Source organism: Brienomyrus brachyistius, chromosome 5, assembly GCF_023856365.1.
Source record: "Brienomyrus brachyistius isolate T26 chromosome 5, BBRACH_0.4, whole genome shotgun sequence".
NCBI classification, from domain to species: Eukaryota; Metazoa; Chordata; class Actinopteri; order Osteoglossiformes; family Mormyridae; genus Brienomyrus; species Brienomyrus brachyistius.
In genome coordinates this window covers 33,398,152-33,421,234 of record NC_064537.1, presented here as the reverse complement: position 1 = coordinate 33,421,234, position 23,083 = coordinate 33,398,152, and the positions used below count along the sequence as shown (strand labels likewise).

The window sequence follows — 23,083 nt, the reverse complement described above, 5'->3', positions numbered from 1 at the left end:
TTGTGTGTGAGGAGTGAGCGGGAAGCTCAGGCGACAGCATACCAGGCTTCTCAGCACGCGTCATCTGTTAGATAGCGGCACCATGAAATACAGCCCTGATGCTGTATCTGCAGGTGAAGACACACACACACACACACACACACACACACACACACACACACACACACACACACACACACACACACACACACACTCGCTGCCTGGGGGCCCCAAGGCCTGGAGAGGCAGCACTCAGCCGCTACCGCAGGCTGGCTCGATACCAGATTATGGCTCTGTCTAAATTTGGCCTGCAGGTTTCATTTCCTTTGATAAACTGTGTTCAGTGCTGCCCCCACCCTCCACCCCCAGTCCCAGCTAAGGAAACACTTCCAGTTCACGTGGCAGAGGAGCCCATAAAGCTCCCCCACCCGAGCCGGCACTAAGAGCTTCCTGTTGACGGATTCCAGCTGACACACTGCAAGCGAGCGCCTCCCCTCCAGCGCGTGTTCACACCTCCCCACGCGAGAAACACAGGCCAGCGAGTAGGAACCCACACACACACACACACAGACATGCACGCACACACACACAGATGTGCATACACACACACAGACACGCGCACACACACACACACACACACAGCAGTGCACACCTCTGGCTAGCCGCAGGGCCAGGTGATTAAACAATCATTCATTCTCCAAATGCTCATTGATTCTTTCCAGACCAGCAGAGAACGGCAAATTCGCGTCAATAAGAATGATATATCACTTTAGCCGCAAAAGTCACTTCCATGAAGAGCTTGGTGCCTCTTAATTCCTGTGTTCAGGAAGATTGTTAACAGCTCTACTCTTTTCTGGATGGGGAAAAGTGCAAATTCGCCCCCAATTCGAGTGAAGGGGGGAAGGGGGGAGGCCAGTCATTGCAGGGGGGGCGGGGCGGGGCTCAGAGGCTTCAGTTAGAGCGCAGCCGTGTCACCAGGCGCCAGTGGGCATGTACAGCCGGCTAGATGGGCAGCCGTTCCCATCCAAGCAACACAGGCGCTGGTGGCTCCAAACACAGCAACAGACCTTTGATGGAGCTTGTTATGGAGATCCCCCCATACCCCCAGACGGGTTTTCCCACCCTGTTTTGTAGTTCCCAGGGATTTACCAAATGCGACAGAAGCGGACAATGAAAGCCAGACCGCTACGTTTAGCCAGGAGCACATGTTTCGAAAAAGGTCACACAGACCTTTGGCAATACTGTACACATGCAATACTGTACACACAGCCTACAGCATACATACTATACTGCACACATATCGTACACACAACCCCTTAGCTATACTGTACATGTTATACTATACGCGCACTATACTGTACACACACACGGACACACCTTACTGCATACACACTATACTGTACACATACTATACCCGACGCACACTATACTGTAGACACATACTGTACAGACAACCCACTGCATACACACTATACTGTACACATACTGCATATACAAACCCCTTAGCTATACTGTACACATGCTATACTATATGCTCACTATACTGTACACATACGGAGACACACCCCACTGCATACACACTATTCTGTACACATACTGTATATACAAACCCCTTAGCTATACTGTACACATGCTATACTATACGCTCACTATACTGTACACACACGGAGACACACCCCACTGCATACACACTATTCTGTACACATACTGTATATACAAACCCCTTAGCTATACTGTGCACATGCTATACTATATGCTCACTATACTGTACACACACGGAGACACACCCCACTGCATACACACTATTCTGTACACATACTGTATATACAAACCCCTTAGCTATACTGTGCACATGCTATACTATATGCTCACTATACTGTACACACACGGAGACACACCCCACTGCATACACATTATTCTGTACACATACTGTATATACAAACCTTAGCTATACTGTACACACGCTATACTATACGCTCACTATACTGTACACACACGTACACGCACCCCACTGCATACACACTATTCTGTACACATACTGTATATACAAACCCCTTAGCTATACTGTACACACGCTATACTGTACACACATACTGGACACACATCTGACTGCAAACTCTATACTGCACATACTGTACATATACTGTACACATAATATAAATGCCCATACACTATACAGTACACACTAATGTGAATTCACGTTTACTATATTGCACTATATTGTACACGCAAGGTATACACTATAATGTACATGCACATACACTACACTGTACACAATATAAATGCACATACACTATACTGTACAACAGGGGTGGCCAATCTTATCCAGAAAGGGTCACTGTGTATGCAGGTTTTTGCTGCAACTCCCTAATTATATTACTAATTAGAGGACTGATTGGCTGAAGAGTTCTCACACCTGGGTTTGAACAGCAGACCTAAAAGTTGTAAAACCTGTAAACACACTGGCCTTTTACGAATAAGACTGCTCAACCCTGCTGTACACACTATAATGTAAATGTACATACAATATACGGTACAAGCTACTATGTAAATGCACAGACACTATACTGTACACGCTATAATGTAAATGCACAGACACTATACTGTACATGCTATAATGTAAATGCACAGACACTATACTGTACATGCTATAATGAAAATGCACAGACACTATACTGTACACGCACACACACTATATGGTAATATACTGTTCACACATCCACAGCATGGCCCCCCCGGTAGCCTCACCTATTCCTGCCGCCGTTCAGACCGATGAAATCCCACGCGGCTTCTCTGCTGGGGAGACGGCAGGAAGCATCGATCGCAGCCCCCCACGCTTCAGCTGCAGGACAAGAAGGGAAATTACCTTTAAATGAAGTTTGAACAGGACTAGCCTGGGTGGGGGGCGTTCGGGAGCTTACTGAGACCACACCACCACCGTAATATCAGCCGGTGGGGGGGGGGGGGTTGGGGAAGGGGTGTCTGAACAAAACTGATTGTTTTAAAAACACAGTTAAAAAAAATTCCATAAATGAGCAGGGACACGGCACAATCTATTTTCGAGACGGGAGAGGGAAGCGAGAGGAGAAGGGGGGGGGGAGCCATCCATTCACTGGGGGGAGCATCGGGGAAGGGTGGGGCCGCTCAGGGACAGCCGGAGCAGCCGCAGCGCCCTTCGGGGTCATGGTGCATCGCTGCAGTCTCTATAAGCCACGGAGCAAACAGGAATGGGGAAAGGCAGCGTCACAGGGCCATGCACCACTCACACACGATAACGTGTCACATGGCTCTCTGCGGGCCACCTGAGAAAAAGGCATCCATTCATAATTGGAGGCCCAGGGCACACACATGGCTGTGGGGCCGACACCAAGGTGGGGGGGGGTGTAACACCAGTGAGCGTTGTCAGAGAACACGATCATGCCAGTGTCTGCACTCACTCCCCTTGAGGAATGACGTCTGTCAGAGCTTGAACTCACACGTGTGGTGAGAGTCAGACTCCGGATCAGGCTAGCGGTGACTCGCTCAGACTGTCCCAGACAAGCTTGCAGACCCACTTACCACCAAAGCACCACAAACTGTGAAAATAAAAAGTCACCCAGTAAACAAATGCAATTACATGCAAACACACACAAAGAATGGAGGAGACTATGGCAGCAGAGTACGATGGCAGCTTCCCAAACTGACAGCATGAAATGTCCCAGTGTCATTCTGCCCCAAAAAAGGCGATGCATGGGCCCGGCAGGGCTCCATGATTGTGAGGGGGGGGGGGGGGGGGGGGGAGTTCACACCGGGCCAAGGTACCTCAGGGCGAATGGAGCAGCAGGGAACAGAGGGGGCAGAAACACGATAGAGGGGGATAGGATCCATTTTTCATGCCACACCCCCCTTCTGTCACACACACAGAAGATGCTAATGCCTATTGTGTCTGACCATTGTGTGTGTGTGTGTGTGTGTGTGAGTGTGTGTGAGAGAGAGAGAGAGAGAGCGTATATGTGCATGTGTGTGTGTGTGAGAGAGAGTATATTTCCTTTTCACCTTGTGCAAACATTTCTTCAATACCCACAAGAACAACCCCAATATAAAAATGTATTTATAAAAATCTGTGACTGCAATCAAAAAACTAAAAATGCCAAAGGTATTTTGTTTGAGTATTTATGGTTAAGGTTAGGGCTGGGTAGGGGTTAAGGTCATCATAGTTGGGATTGGGGTTTCTCCCCATAGAAAGGATCCATAACATTCAGAAGAAACCAGCGATGAAATGAAGACTGGGACACCATGGCTGCATTATCCCTGATCCTGAAAGAGGATGCCGCTGTAACAGCCGGGCCCCCTGCCATCCTGTGCATGACCAAGCCCATATCCCTTCTTCTCCTCATCAAATCTCATCAAGTTGGCCTCACGTATCTGACCGGGCAAGTCTGACCTCCGGGGAATTAAAGGAAAATTTGAGAAGGTAAATGGTGGTGATTACAGACAAGAAATGACACAAGACCAAAAGCTGCAGTCCAGGTCCTTCTGGTTCATCCAGGAGGTGTTTAATCAGCTGGTGGGCCGCATGACACTCCCTGATTTCTGGCAAGTGCGATGCAGCATTACGAATGCAGTATTTCCACAGTATGAGCACTGAGACATACATACATCTCTCCCAGTGTTTCTCTTTGTCATTTCCAATCAATCACTGAGGCATCGACGAACAAATTCACTCATCTGCTAGGGAAGGGGGGGGGGGGCAGTTCTGATTTTACGCAACATGAAGAAAAAAGAGCATAAATAAAAATGAAATAACACAAATTACTGCCAGTCTGAACCATTTATAAGTTATTCATGTAGTTTAAAAAGCACAAATGACTTAATCACAGCGCCCCGTCCTGTGAGGCGTAGAATCACACAGGCACTGCTCTCCCGCCGGGAACAATGGGAGAATTCTCTGGGAGAGTCCCACTTTACAGAGCATTCAAATGACGCCAGCTCAATTAAACCTCCAAATGCCAAGAACCAGGCCCTCCAGCTGGAGAGGCAGCGGGACAATGACGACACTTGAGGGAGCAGCGGGTGGGAGGGCAAGCCGGCGAGCCGTGGAGGAGCAGGCAGTGAGAAGGACAAGGGCTGCAAGAGGACAGGCAGGAAGAAGGGAGGACAAGGGCTAGGGGAAGACAAGCAGGCAGGAGGAAGATGGAGGAGCAGGAGCGAGCATAAGGGCTGGTGGAAGGACATGTGGGCAGGAGGGAGACGGGAGCAGGTAGGTGCATAAGGGCTGGGGGAAGATGAGGAGCAGGAAGGTAGATAAGGGCTGGGGGAAGATGGGGAGCAGGAAGGTGGATAAGGGCTGGGGGAAGATGGGGAGCAGGAAGGTGGATAAGGGCTGGGGGAAGATGGGGAGCAGGAAGGTGGATAAGGGCTGGGGGAAGATGGGGAGCAGGAAGGTAGATAAGGGCTGGGGGAAGATGGGGAGCAGGAAGGTGGATAAGGGCTGGGGGAAGATGGGGAGCAGGAAGGTAGATAAGGGCTGGGGGAAGATGGGGAGCAGGAAGGTGGATAAGGGCTGGGGGAAGCTGGGGAGCAGGAAGGTGGATAAGGGCTGGGGGAAGATGGGGAGCAGGAAGGTAGATAAGGGCTGGGGGAAGATGGGGAGCAGGAAGGTGGATAAGGGCTGGGGGAAGATGGGGAGCAGGAAGGTAGATAAGGGCTGGGGGAAGATGGGGAGCAGGAAGGTGGATAAGGGCTGGGGGAAGATGGGGAGCAGGAAGGTGGATAAGGGCTGGGGGAAGCTGGGGAGCAGGAAGGTGGATAAGGGCTGGGGGAAGATGGGGAGCAGGAAGGTGGATAAGGGCTGGGGAAGATGGGGAGCAGGAAGGTGGATAAGGGCTGGGGGAAGATGAGGAGCAGGAAGGTAGATAAGGGCTGGGGGAAGATGGGGAGCAGGAAGGTGGATAAGGGCTGGGGGAAGCTGGGGAGCAGGAAGGTGGATAAGGGCTGGGGGAAGCTGGGGAGCAGGAAGGTGGATAAGGGCTGGGGGAAGATGAGGAGCAGGAAGGTAGATAAGGGCTGGGGGAAGATGGGGAGCAGGAAGGTGGATAAGGGCTGGGGGAAGATGGGGAGCAGGAAGGTGGATAAGGGCTGGGGGAAGATGGGGAGCAGGAAGGTGGATAAGGGCTGGGGGAAGATGGGGAGCAGGAAGGTGGATAAGGGCTGGGGGAAGATGAGGAGCAGGAAGGTAGATAAGGGCTGGGGGAAGATGGGGAGCAGGAAGGTGGATAAGGGCTGGGGGAAGATGAGGAGCAGGAAGGTAGATAAGGGCTGGGGGAAGATGGGGAGCAGGAAGGTAGATAAGGGCTGGGGAAGATGGGGAGCAGGAAGGTGGATAAGGGCTGGGGGAAGATGGGGAGCAGGAAGGTGGATAAGGGCTGGGGGAAGATGAGGAGCAGGAAGGTAGATAAGGGCTGGGGGAAGATGGGGAGCAGGAAGGTAGATAAGGGCTGGGGAAGATGGGGAGCAGGAAGGTGGATAAGGGCTGGGGGAAGCTGGGGAGCAGGAAGGTGGATAAGGGCTGGGGGAAGATGGGGAGCAGGAAGGTGGATAAGGGCTGGGGGAAGATGGGGAGCAGGAAGGTAGATAAGGGCTGGGGGAAGATGGGGAGCAGGAAGGTGGATAAGGGCTGGGGGAAGGACAGGTGGGCAGGAAGAAGACAGGGGAACAGGTAGGAGGATAAGGGGTGGGGGAAGATGGGGGAGCAGGAGGGAGGGGAGCAGGAAGGAGGATGATATGGCCTGGAGGAAGATGGGGGAGCAGGAAGGCAGGTGGAGACAGAAATGCTACAAGCCTCTGATGGTATACCTCCATGTGCATTATGCCCAATATGGCACACAGACTCCCTGGTATCTAATTAGCTGTCCTCCATTTATACCAGGTACTAAACCATTAAACTAATGGAGGTATTTGAAGCACAGATACACATACACATGTGAGAACAAAAAAAGATTCAGCATTTTCTCCTGGGGGGTGGGGGGAGGGGGGTTAAGGTTTGGGCACAAGACCAACACCTCACCCAGCGTCAGAGGAGAGAGCGCTGGAGGGGAAGCCCATTCCCACAGCGACCGCCACACCCTGAAAGCCTCAGGAAGCAGTCAGCGATGATACACAACAAAGACCTCGAGATAGTACAACCCTTCCATTCTTGTTTGAAGTGTTTTTTTCCTCCTGGCGATTCCCCCACCTGATCGTCAAACCATGAGACAGAGAACCACACTACCTTTACAATGCTGAGGTCAGGCGATTTATCGAACGCCACGTGGGTTACTCCAAAAACGTCACGACGGGGCAGATTTCCAGGGGAAATCACCACACTCAGCTGTTTTACTATGACGGGGGGGCGGGTGGTGCCAGAGGGAGGTAAAGGCCCTTTCATGCACATGTGAGGCCAACTCCTCGCACAGGTTTGGTACCCGCACACCCCCATGCTCTGACACGCCAGCAATATCTAATTCCCTGCACTGTAAGGCTCTCTACACCCGACTCTGGCCTTTTCTTGTGGTGGGCCAGAGGGGATTGTCCCATTACCGATATGAGTGGCAGGGTGGAGGCTGTGGGACAGGAGCACTCAGGCCCTACCTGCGGTGCCGGTGCTCTCAGCCCGAATGGTCACGAGCCTCGTCCCGCCCCCCGTTGCCTGGGCCGACGAAAGGGCCGCTCCACCCTCCCCACCCCGTTGTCAGTAGCTCTGCACCGCCAGCCCACCAGGAGCGCTGTCTCCCAATCAGAAAGCCACTGAGAGGTGAGGACTCGGCAGGGCTGAACGTGGGAAGCTCACTCACCTGACCACCAGGCCCACCCACTGACTGTGCTCATGACACTAATCACCAGGCAAATTCTCCTTTGTGGCACATTTGCTGCTGTTTTTTGTGTTGTTTGTACCCCCCCCCCCATTTCCCCTTCTGCCACTGGTAATGTTGCAGCGCCAGTGGGGAGCTCGCAGATGCCTCGAGCAAGAGCCCATTACACTGAGCTCCTAATTTGCAGCAGTGGCGGGAGGCACGGGGAGTTTGGGGGGGGCGGGGAGGCAGGGGGACGGTGGGACGCGCGCCTGGAATCTCGCCCACGCCGCAAACCATGGCCCCACACGCTCCCCCCACCCCCCCCCCGCCGCTGGGGAACGTCCCGGATCCCGCTATATATACACGCACAGAGCGGCGTCCCGGGAGACCTTTTCATTACACAGTGCAGCCGTCGCGCTCGCAATCGATACCAGCGAAATCAAATTACAAACTGCGGCCCTATAAATACCGCCTCTAAAATAGATGCTTTTTGGGGCTTTTGTAGGCCTTTGAAGGCTGTTTCCATGCGAAGAATAGCACAGGCGAAGTTATTCCGGCCAAGGCCTGATTATCATGGGGCCTGCAGCGTGCTGGAGGGACCGGAGCTGCCAACATGCACCATGACAGACCAGGCAACACCAACAAAGACTCAGCCAATGTGACATGGACATGCTATGAAACACAAGCACACAGCGGCGTCACATGCCGACCGGAAGAGCCACATACCCCCTGTGAGTCACACCGACACGCATGCGTACTCGCTGGGCTCCCCCCACTCCTTACACACAATGCTCTGAAGTCAAAGGCCGCCCCCCAATGCCAGTGGCATTCCCTGCCCTAGCCGACTGGACCTCGTGGGCCGCTCTCGCCACCGCCATTGCCCAAGTGGGGCTCCTTGGCAATCGTGTGCCCGGCAGATGGATGACTGGCACTGACGGGCAGCACACGGGGCTCCCGAGAGCACAGACACACCTCTCTGTCACAGGCACACAATCAAGCCATCAGACACACACCGCTAACGAGTCACACTGCTAATGGCGTCCCCCGGTTAATGGGACAGCGCCACCAAAATGAATTCTGTGCTCAGAGACACTCTGGAATGCAGACAGAATTGTTGGTTTCATGCTGCCTTTGGTTACTGTTTTCCAGCCAAAAGCCAGCAGCACTGAACGACCCACAGAGCGGTCTCATGCGCGCAGGGCATCTTCAGACTCACACTGAAATGAAGAGTGGCCCCTGCGGACGATGACCCGGCTCTGAGAAGCGCTAGAGCCCGGTGCCATGCAGCAGTAATTTTCCTACTATGTTAATTGATATGACTGTGAAACTTCTGCGGTAAGTCCTTCATGGACGGCCTCAGCCCTCAAAGCATTCTGGGTACTTCAGCACAGTGGTCTGCTTGTCTGTTTGCCTCGCAGGAAAGGTGACCACACTTTTAAGGCGGGGTAAATAAGGCCCTGTGGCCTCCCTGCCAGGAGGATCCTATCACATCGCTGCCACATGCGGATAGAGCCCCGAAAGTGGCTTTCAGATGGGGGAGAGGGTGCCCCCCCTAGAAAGCTGCAGATGAGGCAGGCGGGTGGGGGTGGGAATCATTTCTCTGCCTGTCAGCCCCACCCCACCCTGACCAGGATGCTTCCAAGGGCAATTACTGAGCACCACTTCATCACGGAGCACGCGACAGGCGCTGACGGCCCTCGTCCAAACAAATGATGCCGGGGGTCGAGGTTGCAGGCCTGCCTCTGAGGGTGCCTGCCTTGCTACGGCACATTAGCCGCAGCTAAAGAGCCACGCTGCTGGGAGGGGGGGCAAGGGAGGGGGGCAGGGGGGCACGATGCAGTCATCAGACTGCGCATGTGTGAGAGATCCAGTTTGTGTGAATGAATAGGAGTTCCCACGACATCAATACACGGATCTGGAGCAAAAATAAAACCACAAACTATTAAAAACAAAACCAATCTACTTCTCTTTGTTCTGGAGGTTTCTTGGTGTGGAAACAAACCATCAAAAACACCCATGTGAAGTCTGCAGAAACATGTACGCGCCTATGTAAGTGCACTTGTGTGTGTGCACATGGTTTCCCATCACCCATCTCACATAAAGCCTCGACAGACTAAAACATCAGGCACCCAGAAGCGGTAGGAGGGCGTAACAATGTTAGACGGCTCCTGGAAACATCGGGCTCTGTTTCAGATGATGATACATTTGGAAAACGGGGGGGGGGGTCTGTCAGTTTTCTGAGTCACTCATTAACCAACACCTGAAACCGTCTGCAGTCCTGCGTAATTAAAATGTAAACTGCATATTTGCAACTAATGACAGGCAACCAAACAGTGACCAGACAATGGAGGGAGTGAAGTAAAGGGCTGGATGGAGTCATTCAATCAGCCCCTGTATCCGTCCACTGCGCCAGAGTGGCTCCCATAAGCCCACAGGCCGCTGCCTCGACTCAGGAAGCTCGACAGAGGATGGTAGGCAGAGAGCAGCCAGAGGCAGGCTGGGAAGGCAGCGGGCGCTGAACACAGCCAATGGAACCATCATCAGGCAACGCCGCACGCTCATTAATGTGGGCCTGATGCAGCCACGTGGGTCAGACCATCTCATGACCTGGCACAGCCTGGCTCATGTGTACGAGGTGCTTTATTTTTCTGACCTGTTCAGGAGCCGCTGGTGGCATTTCAAAAGTTCCCAGAGCGGAAGGGAGCATCCCCTCCCCCAACAACCCCCCCTGGCGCATGTCAGCAGATCACCTGCATTCAATCAGTGGGCTCCCTGGATCAGATGGTAGCCGTTACCCTCTGCAACCAGCACGGGGGGAGGGGGGGGGGGGGGCGGATCCCCGCCGCGGCCATAGCTCTGCCCACTGTGGCGCCCTGGCCTTGCATTTGGCAGGGCACATCACCCAGGTGGGGGTCTGGAGCTGGACGGACGGGCTGGTGCAAGACAAATGGCTTTAGCAGGAGGCCCGGTGACATTTATGTTTCATGTCGTAATGGGCACTGACCTCAGGGGTCAGGAGGCCAATGAGGCGAGGGCCCATTCCGGGACGGCCGCCCCTCCCCCCGTAACCTGAGTCAATCCAAACAGACCCCCCATGACACCGCTGCAGCACAGAGAAAAAAGGAACAGAAAAAAATGATTGAGGATCAGTGATGGCACATTCCAGTCTTATCTCTAGAGCCTCTTCAACAGCAGGCCTTGGGAGGGCGGGGGTGGGGGGTGGGGAGTGTGTGCACGTTCGGTTTATTTTAGCACTTGAGCCTCGCGGCCACCAGGAACTGCACTGAGGAGCAGCAGGGCAGAACATGCTGGCCTGGATGGGCAGCAGCGAGACGGGCCACATGGGGGTGGGGGGGACTCTTCAGCGTGGGGGGGGTGCAGAGGAAGTGTATATATAACAGTCTGACATCGCAGTATAACGCAGCTAAGGCAGAGAGGGAGAGCCAGCCTGTGCCAGAGCCCAGGGACGCTCACAAGGGACACGCTGTCCCAAAAGTAGCAGACTCACCAGCAGTATGGTGCACCTTCCAACCTGCCCCGCCCCCCAGGGTCCGCTAGCGTGTCACTCTCACCAGATCAGGAGGCACGTACAACCATAGGAGGGAGGGGGGAACCGCCTGTTAGCGGGTGCCGCCTACGGACACAGCCGGGGCTGCCAGGTGTCACCTGGGCACACGACGAGGGCCAGGTGGCTCGTACAGCGGTCAGGGAAGGGCGGTGCCGCTCAGCGGATGGGCACAGCAGGACGAGGGCCAGGGAGGAGCCCCGTCAGATGGAGCGCTGCAGCCGCGGCTGTGCACGTGCCAACCCGGAAACGGAGACCCCGCCGTCAGGCCCAACACACGCTCCGCTTACCATGGAAAAAAGCACCGGCCCAGAAGCTGGCTGGCCAGCCTGTGCTGTGGCCACACGGCTGATTACATTACATGCTCTGTTTTTAAATTCATGAGGAAAAAAAAAAAAAGGAAAAACGGCATTAACTGCAGGCCAAGTCATACTGGGACTGGGCAGCATAAGAGCAGGAGCCGCATATAACTGCAGAAAAAGTTATCAATCACAGCCCTTCCCTTCCCAAATGGCCACCGCCAGAAATTAAAGTTGCTGTAATTTGTTTGTGGGTTTTAACGACTGATTTGACCGCTGGCCATTAGGAAACAGGGACCATTTGAAGCCAGTCCACTCTGCTTAATGTTACAGAGGAATGTGGTTTCACTACCAAAAAAAGATGGAAAATAAAAAACCCTTTCAATTTCTGGCATGTGGCGACAGCAGCCCCGGTCGGATCCAAATGGGGCAGAGCTCCGCTGGCCGCTCCGTCTCCGTCGGTTTAATCGTTCTGCCGTTTAACGTGATGAGCGGCTCCACTCTGCCCCCCCGAGCTCATAACCGGATGATCTATTGGCTAAATACACTCCGCCTGAATTGGCCTGACAGCTCAGAGATAAAGAATTAGGCAAGACTCTTGCACAAGGCCTTGGACCGAGCGCAGGAATCGCTGGGAGGTGGACACGGACTCTCGGGGCATCTGCGTTCTGGGCAGGAGCACTGGGGCACAAGCGGGAAGCGAAAGCTCCGTAAACAAACAGCTAGGATGGAACGGCTCCTTAATCAGACTTCAATGCATTGGAAGTAAGCAGTTTTTTAATCAACACAATGAATCCATCCAAAGACGGCCTCTTCCTCAGAGACCAAGGAGCCCTATCATATTCCAACATGGGGCTCGGTTAACTACCTTAAGAAAAAACATTTTAGATTACCACAGTGGTTAGGAAAGTGATATCAAAAGTACAGCAGAAGTAAACGACACAGCAGAACAGCTGCCCCTTACAACGATGCGAAAGCCAGCAAGCAGGATCTGCAGCCTGTGCTGACGCACGGGATTCTGTGCCCCAGTACAGTATGTGGATTATGCCTTCACAGAGGCACAAGTAGCTGATAAGCTCAATATTTACACTCACAGATGACAAACTGGCAATGTGAGTGGCATGCTCTGTGGGGGGCGGGGGGGGTGTGGAAGCCACACACACAATAGTAAAGGAGTACTTTCACCCAATAAGAATAACCCACACAAAAAGTAAATTCACTTTACTCATAGATTCGTTCCCGGAGAGTCACTGAATGAATCCGCCAACTCCTAGCAGGTAGCACAGATTAAGTAATTCAACTACTTATTCACTTACGATAAATTCATTTTAGTAATGACTTTTTCTGTACATAAGAGCAGTAACTGCCACCCCATGCAGGGTGAACCTCAGCCTTGTGCTGCCTGGGATAGATGAGAGCGATGGATGTAACGATACATTCAACTCACCATTCGATAAGATTTACGATTCAATTTTCTCATGATTTTTTAGCAGAATGAGCTGCAGACAAATTTATTCAAAAATATTCCTTTTATCTTTCTAAACTGTGCAAAATGTGCCCTCTTCTTAACAGTGCAACTGAAATAAATACTGTTTCAAAAAAATCCCAAATCAAAATAATACAAAATTTCAAATAAATAAACTAAGGCTTGCATGTGCAGCTTTTTAAGCGTGGTTTGCCCTTTTAATAATCTTCGTTCAGCTGACTTTGGTGCCGGTGGACATGCTGAAGCATGTTCATTGTGCTATTTCTGTATGTTATCAGTCTTTTACAATGTTTGCACGCAGTTTTTGTCTTGTCTGTGCTTTTCTTGCCATTTTCGTTTGTGTTTACCGGAAAGCTAAAATGCTGCCACACCGCCGAATTAAGATCGGGTGGTGCGTCTGTCCATCCATCCATTTTCTGAAACCGCTTAATCCCAGCTGGGATCGCGGGGGGGGGACCTGAGCCTATCATGGGAACAATGGGCGCAGGCGGGAACCAACACTGGGCAGTCGCCAACACACCGCAGGGTGCACACAGTCATACAACTACAGGGCCAATTTAGACTCACCAAATCAACCTGTCCTGCACGCTTTTGGACCATGGGAGAAAAACGGAGCCCCCGGCAAAAACGAGGAGAGCACACAAACTCCACACAGACCAAACCTAGGACCTTCTTGCTGGGAGGCAGCAGCACTAACCACTGTGCCACCGCGTCACCATCCTCAATTTCAAATTCGCTCGCCATCTCATGTTCGGTCAAAACCACTGTTGGCAACTCCTCAGCAAGGGAAGTAGCCGTTGGCTACTAGAAGTCGCTAAATGACGCCATCGCCTCATTTATCATAATGTGCATGTAATTATAATGGACGCTGTAGGAGAGTGGAATAAATGTCATGGGAGAGACAAAAGGTGGTTAAAAAAACACCCTAAATGCGTTTAGAACTACAAATGAGCTTTCTTCTGTTGATTCTTGCTTTTTTTTTTTTTTTTTTTTTAATATATATATCATAATTCCAACCCTCCTCCTTTATCCAGACTTGGGACCAGCAAAAGTGACCCCAGAGAGAGACACTGCCAGAGTTACTTATTTTTGACTAAGCCAGGGCAGGATCAGCCAGTTGCAGTTTCACGATTCGATTCATTTGCAGTCTGGACGCAAAAGGGTGAACATCTCCTGCTCTGACTGCAGCTGGAAGGGGCTGCTACACGAGGACTGGGTGCCCCCGAGTGCATTGGGATGGGAGGGGAGCCCACGGCAGCACCCGCTGATCAGTGAGAAAAGTAAGAACGATACGTGCTTCACATCAGAGTCTCCAAAAGTCTCCAATAACATCAGAAAAAGTCACTAGATTTGTCACTAGTCGCTTTATTGAAAACGAGTCGCTAGAGGGTTCTAAAAACTCACTAAATATAGCAACAAGGTCGCTAAGTTGGCAACACTGTTCAAACCAAAAAAACACAACCATACACAACGTTGACGTAAATACACAGTGACATTGGACATCGAACTCATGTCGTGAAAACAAATGCAATATTATACCAGTTTTTCTGTTAAGTAAAGTACCGTGAAGTACTCCTAAAGTAGCGATTCATTTTCCACATCAGCCGGCTTAAATCATCATACATTTACATCGATTTTTAACCGATTCGTGATTCATCATTACATACCTAATGAGAGCAGCATCTAGAATTCAGTTATATTCCTAGTAGTGTGATTATTGTACAGTAACTTCAACAGAGAACACTTCATATAAACAGAGATAAAGGAATAGAGACACAGATGTAGCGACTGATTAATTTTTCCAGGCCTGAAAACACCCCCTTATGTCAAACACTGAACAGGGTTGAGGGCACAAGCAATGAAGGATAAGAACAGTTCAGGGCATTTGGATGACAGGGGAATCTTGAGCCCAAATCCTGTGTGCCTGAGAACACGTTTAATCATGACAGTCTTCAATATTACCGGAAGAAAGACTCCTAATAATACTACTACTACTTAGCGTTGTTATTATATGTAGCCCATGTGCACTGCATATGTGCTGGGAGCCTTAATATCCCCGTAACCCACATTCACTGCCCAACCTTCACCCGGAATGTTCTCCAATGTCAGAAGACACAGCAGTGTAAAATTTGGACCCTTGTGATGTACCTGAGATTTTCATGTCTGGTATGACATCTTCCCCCAGAACTCTGTTTTATCTACCTGTTTTTGTTCCTCCCATCGTCTGCATGCCCAGATCTCCAGCGACCGGTTAGCTTGGATGCTGTTAGCAGGGAATATTGACCCATACCAAACTTTTAGAAGGTGGCATACCAGGAAACACTCCAGGGGATGGTAAAAGGGACCATGACCTCACGAAGAGCAGCAACAACACATTTCAGGCATCGAAGTCAGTGGCTGCTACATGACAAGAAGGCCAGATCAACCCAGTCTGAGGTGTTGTCTCCGTGTGCCTGAGTTTCGTACCTGTGACCTTTGAGCTGTTCTCTGCGCGCGTCCGCGTTTCGTACCCGTGACCTCTCAGCTGTTCTCTCTGCGCATTCACATTTCATATCTGTGACCTTTCAGCTGTTCTCTCCACGTGTCCGCGCTTCATACCTGTGACATTTGAGGTATTCTCTACACACCTGTGTTTTGTACTCCGTAACCTGTCTATAAAAAAGTATTTGAAAAAACAAGAATAACTCACTACACACCAATGGGGGCATTTTGCCAGCATGTCACCTTTCCTCCTTCGCTCCCTCACTCTCTCTCTCTCTCCCCCTCCCTACCCCTCCTTCCTTTTTTCAACCCAGCACATAAATTCTTATTTATCTAAGAAAAACACAACTGCTTTAGTGCTGAAGCAAAGCCGTTTTTGTATTTTGCTGTTATTCATCAAGTGCCTAGCTGGGAAACCAGAGGAGACAGAAAAGCGATTGGCGAGGGGAGATCAGGAGCAGCACATGACCTCTGAACAACTGCTTTACAGATCAGGACACAGTAACGGGAATAATTAACACAGCTCTGCTAATTGATTAACAGCAAATTCATCCTTCCTGGTTCAATGCTGCGTTTCTGAGGCCGAGCGAGATGCACCCTCAACATGAAGCTTTCGTCCGCTCTTCCTGAGTGAGGAAATCGCCCGCACCACCTTTTTTTCCCACTCCAGGGCCCCCTCGCCCTTGCGCCGGGACCCGCCCACTCCATCTGTCACCTCTCAAGGTGATTTACCAACGCTCCCTGCACTCAGCGAGGCGTGCCGAGGGCCACAGACTGCCTTTGATTCGGCATCGACCGGTACCATGGTTGGACCTGCTGGAAACACTGTGTGCCCATTAGAAGGGCCGAGCCATGAGGCCCTGGAGCAAGGCCGGCCTGTCGGTGCTGGGCCACAGTGACATTTAGTGTACAGGTCTCGTGATTGAGTCGAGTGCCGTTGTCAGGGGACCGAAACATGCCGATCATCCACCCTTAGCTCGGGACATGCTGAAAGAGGCAGAGCCCACACCCACCTGGAGCAGAAACATTACCGTAGCCCAGAGGACCACAGAGGGGAGCAGGGTCACTCAAAGTGAGTCTGATCATAATAACAGCTATATATATATATCGTAGGTTTTCTTTTTTTCCGAAGTGGATGCAACACACAAGTGGGTCTAAAGGGGGCGTCCTGCTCTGCATTCACACTCTTCTCCTCCTCTATATATATATATAGAAAAAAAAGAAAACCTACGATCTTTGAGAGCTAACTCAAGTGACTGCTGTGTATATTTAAACAACATCCCAAGATATTCCACCACAATACCCAAAACTGTGCTAAAATGAATACCTGCAGTCTATACAAGACATTTTCTTTAAATGAACTCACTGGCTATTTATGATCTCAGTAAATCAGAGCAGATAAGGCTAAAATTAGGCTTTGTAATGTTATCCCCGCGTGTGCTATGAATGTACCACACACTTGCAGTAACGCGGCTGCAGCAAGATGGCTGATTTTAACTGCTTCGCACGTGCGGTGTCAGACACTCCCTGATTTGTTTGCCCTTTTTCGGAAGAGGATTATTTCTAAAAGGGCATCTTGTACGGGATTAAAACACGCACCCATTCCCCAGAGCGACACAGCCCAAGGCCCCTTAGCTAAGCCCTGCTGGAGCAGATGGCTGAACAGACCCCAGGCACAGTAATGATGTGGTAATACTCGAAATCTCCAGCAATGAGGCGCATTAAACACCGACGGGAGCTATGAGGAGGACGGGGCAAGGGGATGCAGAGCGGTACGAGGGACAGCCCGACAGAGGCCTTCTGGCTTGAGAAACACATTTACCTGTTTTCTGGAACAATAATCAGCAGTGACCCTCCCTCCCCCGCCGGCAGATTTTGAGATCCTCTCCCCATGGCACTTTGTCGTCTGGCTTTGACCTCTAACCCCACTGTGCTTCCGTTTATGCACCTTTGCATCCGTCTGGACGGAGAGGGACGTTAATCCTGGCGGCAGATATGCACTGGGGTGTGGGGATGTCCTTTTCACTGGACATTTCCCCGTGTCAGCTAACCAGTAGCTGCTGGGAAAGCCCCCGCCTCACTGCAGCTGCCCCCCGGCCATATTAGATCTCCTCCAGGCTATACCTCACGACTCCCCGGCGCGAAACACGCAGGCATAATCCTCCGCCGCATCTCCTAATCCCCGCAGTCTCCATACAGGCTCTCTGCTCGTGGCAGACACAGCGTCTCGGCCATAAAGCTGTCGTCTGCTGTGACGGCACGGAGAGCACAGATAAAGCGCGGAGTCGGCTGACGGTATCAAGGCCGCTCCATCTGTCTGCACCGCCGGCCAGGCCTGGCCCCGCTCCCGCCCCGCACAACCTGACAACTCGCAATCATCTTCATCGTCATCATTAATGAACACGCTCTGTAACAGGAAGGCCACTTTCCACAATGAGATGAAGGGGGCGCAGTCTGCACAGAGCCTCTGCCGGACTGGAAAAAGAACAGGGCAGCTCCCCAAATCCACTTTTACAGAAGGCGTAATTAATTTGGGTCGCTCCAGTCCCCCCCCCACCCAAGTCGTTAGGAGCTGGATGGAAACGGATCGCCGGGCCGGCTGTCAAATAGAGAAACGCTCTCAGCGGCTCATATGAAAATTGGGGGGTGGGGGGCGAATTGACCGAAGGCGCCGCGTTGCTCCTGCTGAAGCATGGCGTCCGCCAAGAGCCCGCTGGCACGAGCCCCACTGCGCCGTACTCTGCAGCCCTGGGACTCCTCTTCACGCCTGTTAGGCTCGCTGGCTCCATACGGACAGCAGGGCCCGGCGCCTGATGATGGCCTGCCATTGGCGGCTCGGCTCTACACACTAGCCCCACCCCCCCCTCCAAACCCAATATGCTGGATCAGAGCCACCAGGAATGAGAGCAGCGCCCTCAGGTGGCTGGGCCAAACAGCACATTACCAGGAAGAGGTGCGGGGACGGGACCCGGTTAGGACAGTACCGGCCCTTTAACGGCGCTGAGCAGCCACCAATCCGGCCCAGCCTGCTTGCCGACGGGGGGAGGGGGCGGCTGTTTGCATTTAGCAGTGCCAAAATCCTGTCAGAAGGCGTCCCAGCGCTCTGTGGAGGAACTGCCGACTGCTCACTTCTGCAAAGCGAAATTAAGGGGGGCTTTCTGGCGATGGGCTTGGTCAGATATGGGCCAGTGCAGTTCACCCAGCCAGGCCATCGTCCTCATCACAGGTGAAGGAAGCACTTCCCTGAAAAGGGGGTGTTTCCCAGCAGCCACCGCACTCATCACACACAAGCCAGCAGGGAAGTTTGCTCAGACCCCTCAGTCGCTTGCCAGCATTTCAGGTAACCTGCCGTCTCCTCTCTCGATCCAGGACCTGCCATCCGCGGCCATGCAGCACTCCTGCCACGTCTCGGAGCACGTCTGTGAACCTCACTGCAGGGAGACCTTGATGCAGTAGGCAGATGGGTGTCCCTCGAACTCAATCGAGATGCAGCACTTTCTGCACCAATGCCAACCTCTTCTTCCAAAAGCAGCCCCACCCCATAAAAAGACACACAAAGCCTAAATAAAAGGTACCTTTGTTTCATAAGAACTCTGGCCGCTTCGCCAAAAAAACCTTTGACGTTACAGTCAAACAGACAGCACCCATGGCATCGCCACAGTCTGGGGCTCCGACACACTCATGCGACACTGAAATGCGACTGCAGTCAGCTCACTCAGCAGGCCCTGGGAGCGGGAAGCAGGAAACTGGCAACACTGACATGCATCTGCAGGGAGTGTGTATATGTGACCAGGAGGAGGGAGGGTCCGCCTGCAGGCAGCCTCCATCCAGGAGAATGAATCCCAGAGGATGGAGGAGGAAGAGGAGCGGCAGAGCGACCAAAGGCACCCGGTCCAAAAATAGTGAGAGGGCGGTGGCTCTCAGCAATGACCTTTTGATGGGCGCCTCCATCGCAGTTTCCTGGCAGTATGTGCACGTGTGGATGGCGGGGAGCAGGAGTGGTGGGGGGGCAGACTTCCTGCCTCGGCACATCACTGACCCCCAGACAGCCCAGAGACAAGTGGCCATGCCAAGATCATCCCCTCTCTCGGGGGGGGGGAGTCTGCTAGATCAAGGTCATAAAACTCCAAGGCTGAAGGTCAGAGGCGTAGAAAGAAATTCAGACATTCTACTGTAAGAAACGCATCATGAGGCACACCCCAAAATCTGCTGCCTAATACACAGAGAACAGAGCTGGGGCAAAACGCCCGTGCTTAGCAGTGTCAGACCACCGGCCCTGCCTCTCGACAAAGAACAGGGGACCGGAAGAGGAGAACCCATGCCGGACAAGACCACTTCCTGCATGTCTGAAGTCCGCTCAAAAGGACATGCAAAGTGACCACGGCTGAAGCCAGCGGCCGGCTCTAACCCACAGCCCGGCACTGCGAACCGGTTTCACTACTTGATTACAGCCTTAGTGACCACAGGCTACAGTCTGCCAGAGAATGCCACCCTGAACTGGTTTCCAAAGACAGTTTCATCCCGGCAGTTTGACATCTTGGCACATTTCGCCCAGCGCGCTGACATTTAAATCAAGAAAAAAAAAACCTCAACGTCAATGGGGTTTAAAAAAAAAAAAACATAATGTTTGTTCACCTGCACACCTGCGGAAATGCCGCCGGGCAGACTGATCTCTGTGCCATTCCACATTTTACCACTGGTGCCAGCTCCATCACAGCCAAAGACATCCACTAATTCTTAGCCCCCTCCCAGAAAATATAGTGGTGATCCAGCGTCAGGGGGTATTTCTGAAAAGCTGTGGAAACCATCTGACTTCTGCCAGGATGAAGAGAGGAATCTATTTATGACATTTAAAAGGTGAGGGGGCCAGGGCGCGCAGGAGAGGACAGCAAACTGCAGAGCTCTTCGGTTTATGGGACGGAGTCGCTCCAAGGGCCCCCATGGCCGGCCAGGTGCAGCACAACTGCACACCAGCCTCTGCCGCCCCATCTCAGCGCCACCAAGGGCTGCACTCGCAATCAGCTGCAATTCTGCAGCCTTCACAGACACCGCAGAAAAAACCTGTCTGGCCAATGCTGAAAGCTGCGAGTGAACGCAATTTGAGGGGGGGGGGGGGTGCTAATGGGTTTGCCATTTTCTGATGTCAGTCAGTTGTGCCTAATTAGGCGTTAAGCATAACGAGATGCCGAGCCTGTGTGTGTGTTTTTTTTCCCTTATGTCTTCTTTTATTTATTCCCCCCATTTGTTTTAATTGGTAGTTTAAAGAAAATGTTTAAGTGGATGACATGAGGACATGCACACATACGGACCAACAGACACACACAGAACAGTCAGGGGCTGGCTCAGGGAGGCCCACTTCCCCTTCCTCCTCTGCCAGAGAGAGAGAGATGAGAAGGGAAAAAAAGGAGAGCGAGTGGGGGGGGAGGGAAGGCCACTGTACAAACGATGCCTCATGAAAACCAGGACTCCCTGGCTCTCTGACACACACACACACACACACACACACACAGCGCTGTCACGGAAACCACAGCTGTTTCTAGCACTGCTTCTGGCACAGCAAACACTACCCAGGCAGTACTTATTACAATACACCCTCATACCGCGCGCACGCGCACATACACACACATGCGCACACTGAGACACACACACACACAAACAGAACGACAAACACTGTGAGGACGACAAAACCCCTCAGTTCCAGCAGCACTGCATCGATTACGGCTCTTCTGTGAGTCAGCACACGCCCACTATGGGCATAGCCTAATGCCGGGTGCCCTTTTTCCTTAAGACTCCTCAGCTCAATGGGGCTTCCACAATGTTGCTTATTTCCACCCTCCCATTCTCACGTCAGAGCATGACATCGGTGGTGGCAGCAAGGGGGGGGGGGCGCCGGCCCAACTTTCAACGCCTCGACTTGCCCAACCGTCGCTCTGCCTCACACGGACTCCGGTCCATTTTGCAGCCTATGGGTGCCTGAGACGTGGCCTCCCATAGGTCACATGACGGCCACTTTAGAGCCACAGAACTTTCTTGACACTGGTGACAGAGACACACTGATCTGGCACAGACCTCGACACAGCAGCAGCATGTCCTCACCGCGGTGATGCCACACTACCCATCCTATAGCCGATTAACTAGTTGGCTGGCAGGTCACCTCCAGCAGTTTCGTAGTAATGGCACGTGCAGCCCAGCATGTAACGGAGAGAGACACCCTCATCCAATGCACCGGCTATCACCGTGCTATACACCAGAAAGTATGTTCTGGAAGCACTGCCCAGAGCGGCATGGCAACAGCTCCCCCGGCATTATAAAAAAAGACAGGGATGAGGATGCACCGTGACAGAGTTGCTGGCAAAGCTGCCTCTTTTCCAACGTGCTTCTCCGGGGGCTCCGACAGGTTCCCCGCCACCAGCACGGGCCCTGGCTCTCCTGCAGCCTAAAAACAACCACTGACAGACGGCAGCACTGACAGGCAGAGCAATGCCGGCGACCCAGGCTGCCCAGGGCCACAGCCTCGCAGGGTGCTTGCAGGCAAGCACGTCGGCGTGGAGGGAACAAGCAGTCCGGGGCTATGGATGCGGTTCCTGCTCACCACCCAGAATGCCATGGGATCTCAACAAGACATTAAAAGTTAAACAAATGTGGTTGGACTGGTGCGGGAGCGACGAGACTGACATCTCCCCGCAGGGGGTAGCTGGGACCGACAGCCCTGCCATGAAGGCCCCCATGACTGCCTTTAAAAGTGCCTGTTTTATAAATGCAGATTGTGCCTAAGCACTCCTCCTGAGACGTCCGGCCCCACAACGGCTCCAACAGCCATGAGGCGGCAGGGGACAGATCATCTCCCCCCACCAGATAAAACAAGAGTGTGCAGGAAGAGCTGTTCAGGAAGTGATGGCAAGAATCTTGGTTATCTGACTCACCCCATATCATCAAAAAACAACCTTGAAGGCACAAAGGGGCATGGCCAACAGGCTCCGCCTCCCCTAAGCCGGCAGGCTGAAAGAAATGTGCAGCAGGAGCCGTCACGCGCACAGGTGTCTCAGCGCTCACTGCTGAGCCGTCAACCCTCAACCAGTGTTACTTCCTGTGCCGCGCCCTTCTGCCTTAAGGCACCCTGGGAGTCACGGGCCATGACAAAAGTGGAGGAGGAGGAAGTGGGCAGCTACAAATGTCACACATCCGTCTACGGAGGAATGTCAGCGTTTTAGATGTTAAGGGCATGTGAGAACACGGCAGACACTGAGCTGTGTGTTTCTCCAATTTAAAGCCCCACTGAAGATAACCGACAATGGGGCTGGAATGAGCACAAACACAGTCATGCATATTAATGAACAAACTGCTCACTTTTTCACATCTACTTGCAGAAAGGGGCAACATACAAAACATTATTTCAGTATACGGTACATTTCTAAGAGATCACCCTGACTACTGGAGCCTTTATCACCAGAATGGTTTTCTT

General features: G+C 52.3%; 1 protein-coding gene across 1 annotated transcript in view; it reads right to left on the bottom strand.

Moving 5' to 3' along the window:
- raraa (retinoic acid receptor, alpha a) overlaps positions 1 to 23,083 on the bottom strand; it is a 106,091-nt gene that overhangs the window by 68,589 nt on the left and 14,419 nt on the right. The window contains exon 2 of the mRNA XM_049013856.1: positions 2,728 to 2,821. The gene's annotated coding sequence lies outside the window, so the exon portion shown is untranslated. The remainder of the gene's footprint in view (positions 1 to 2,727; positions 2,822 to 23,083) is intronic.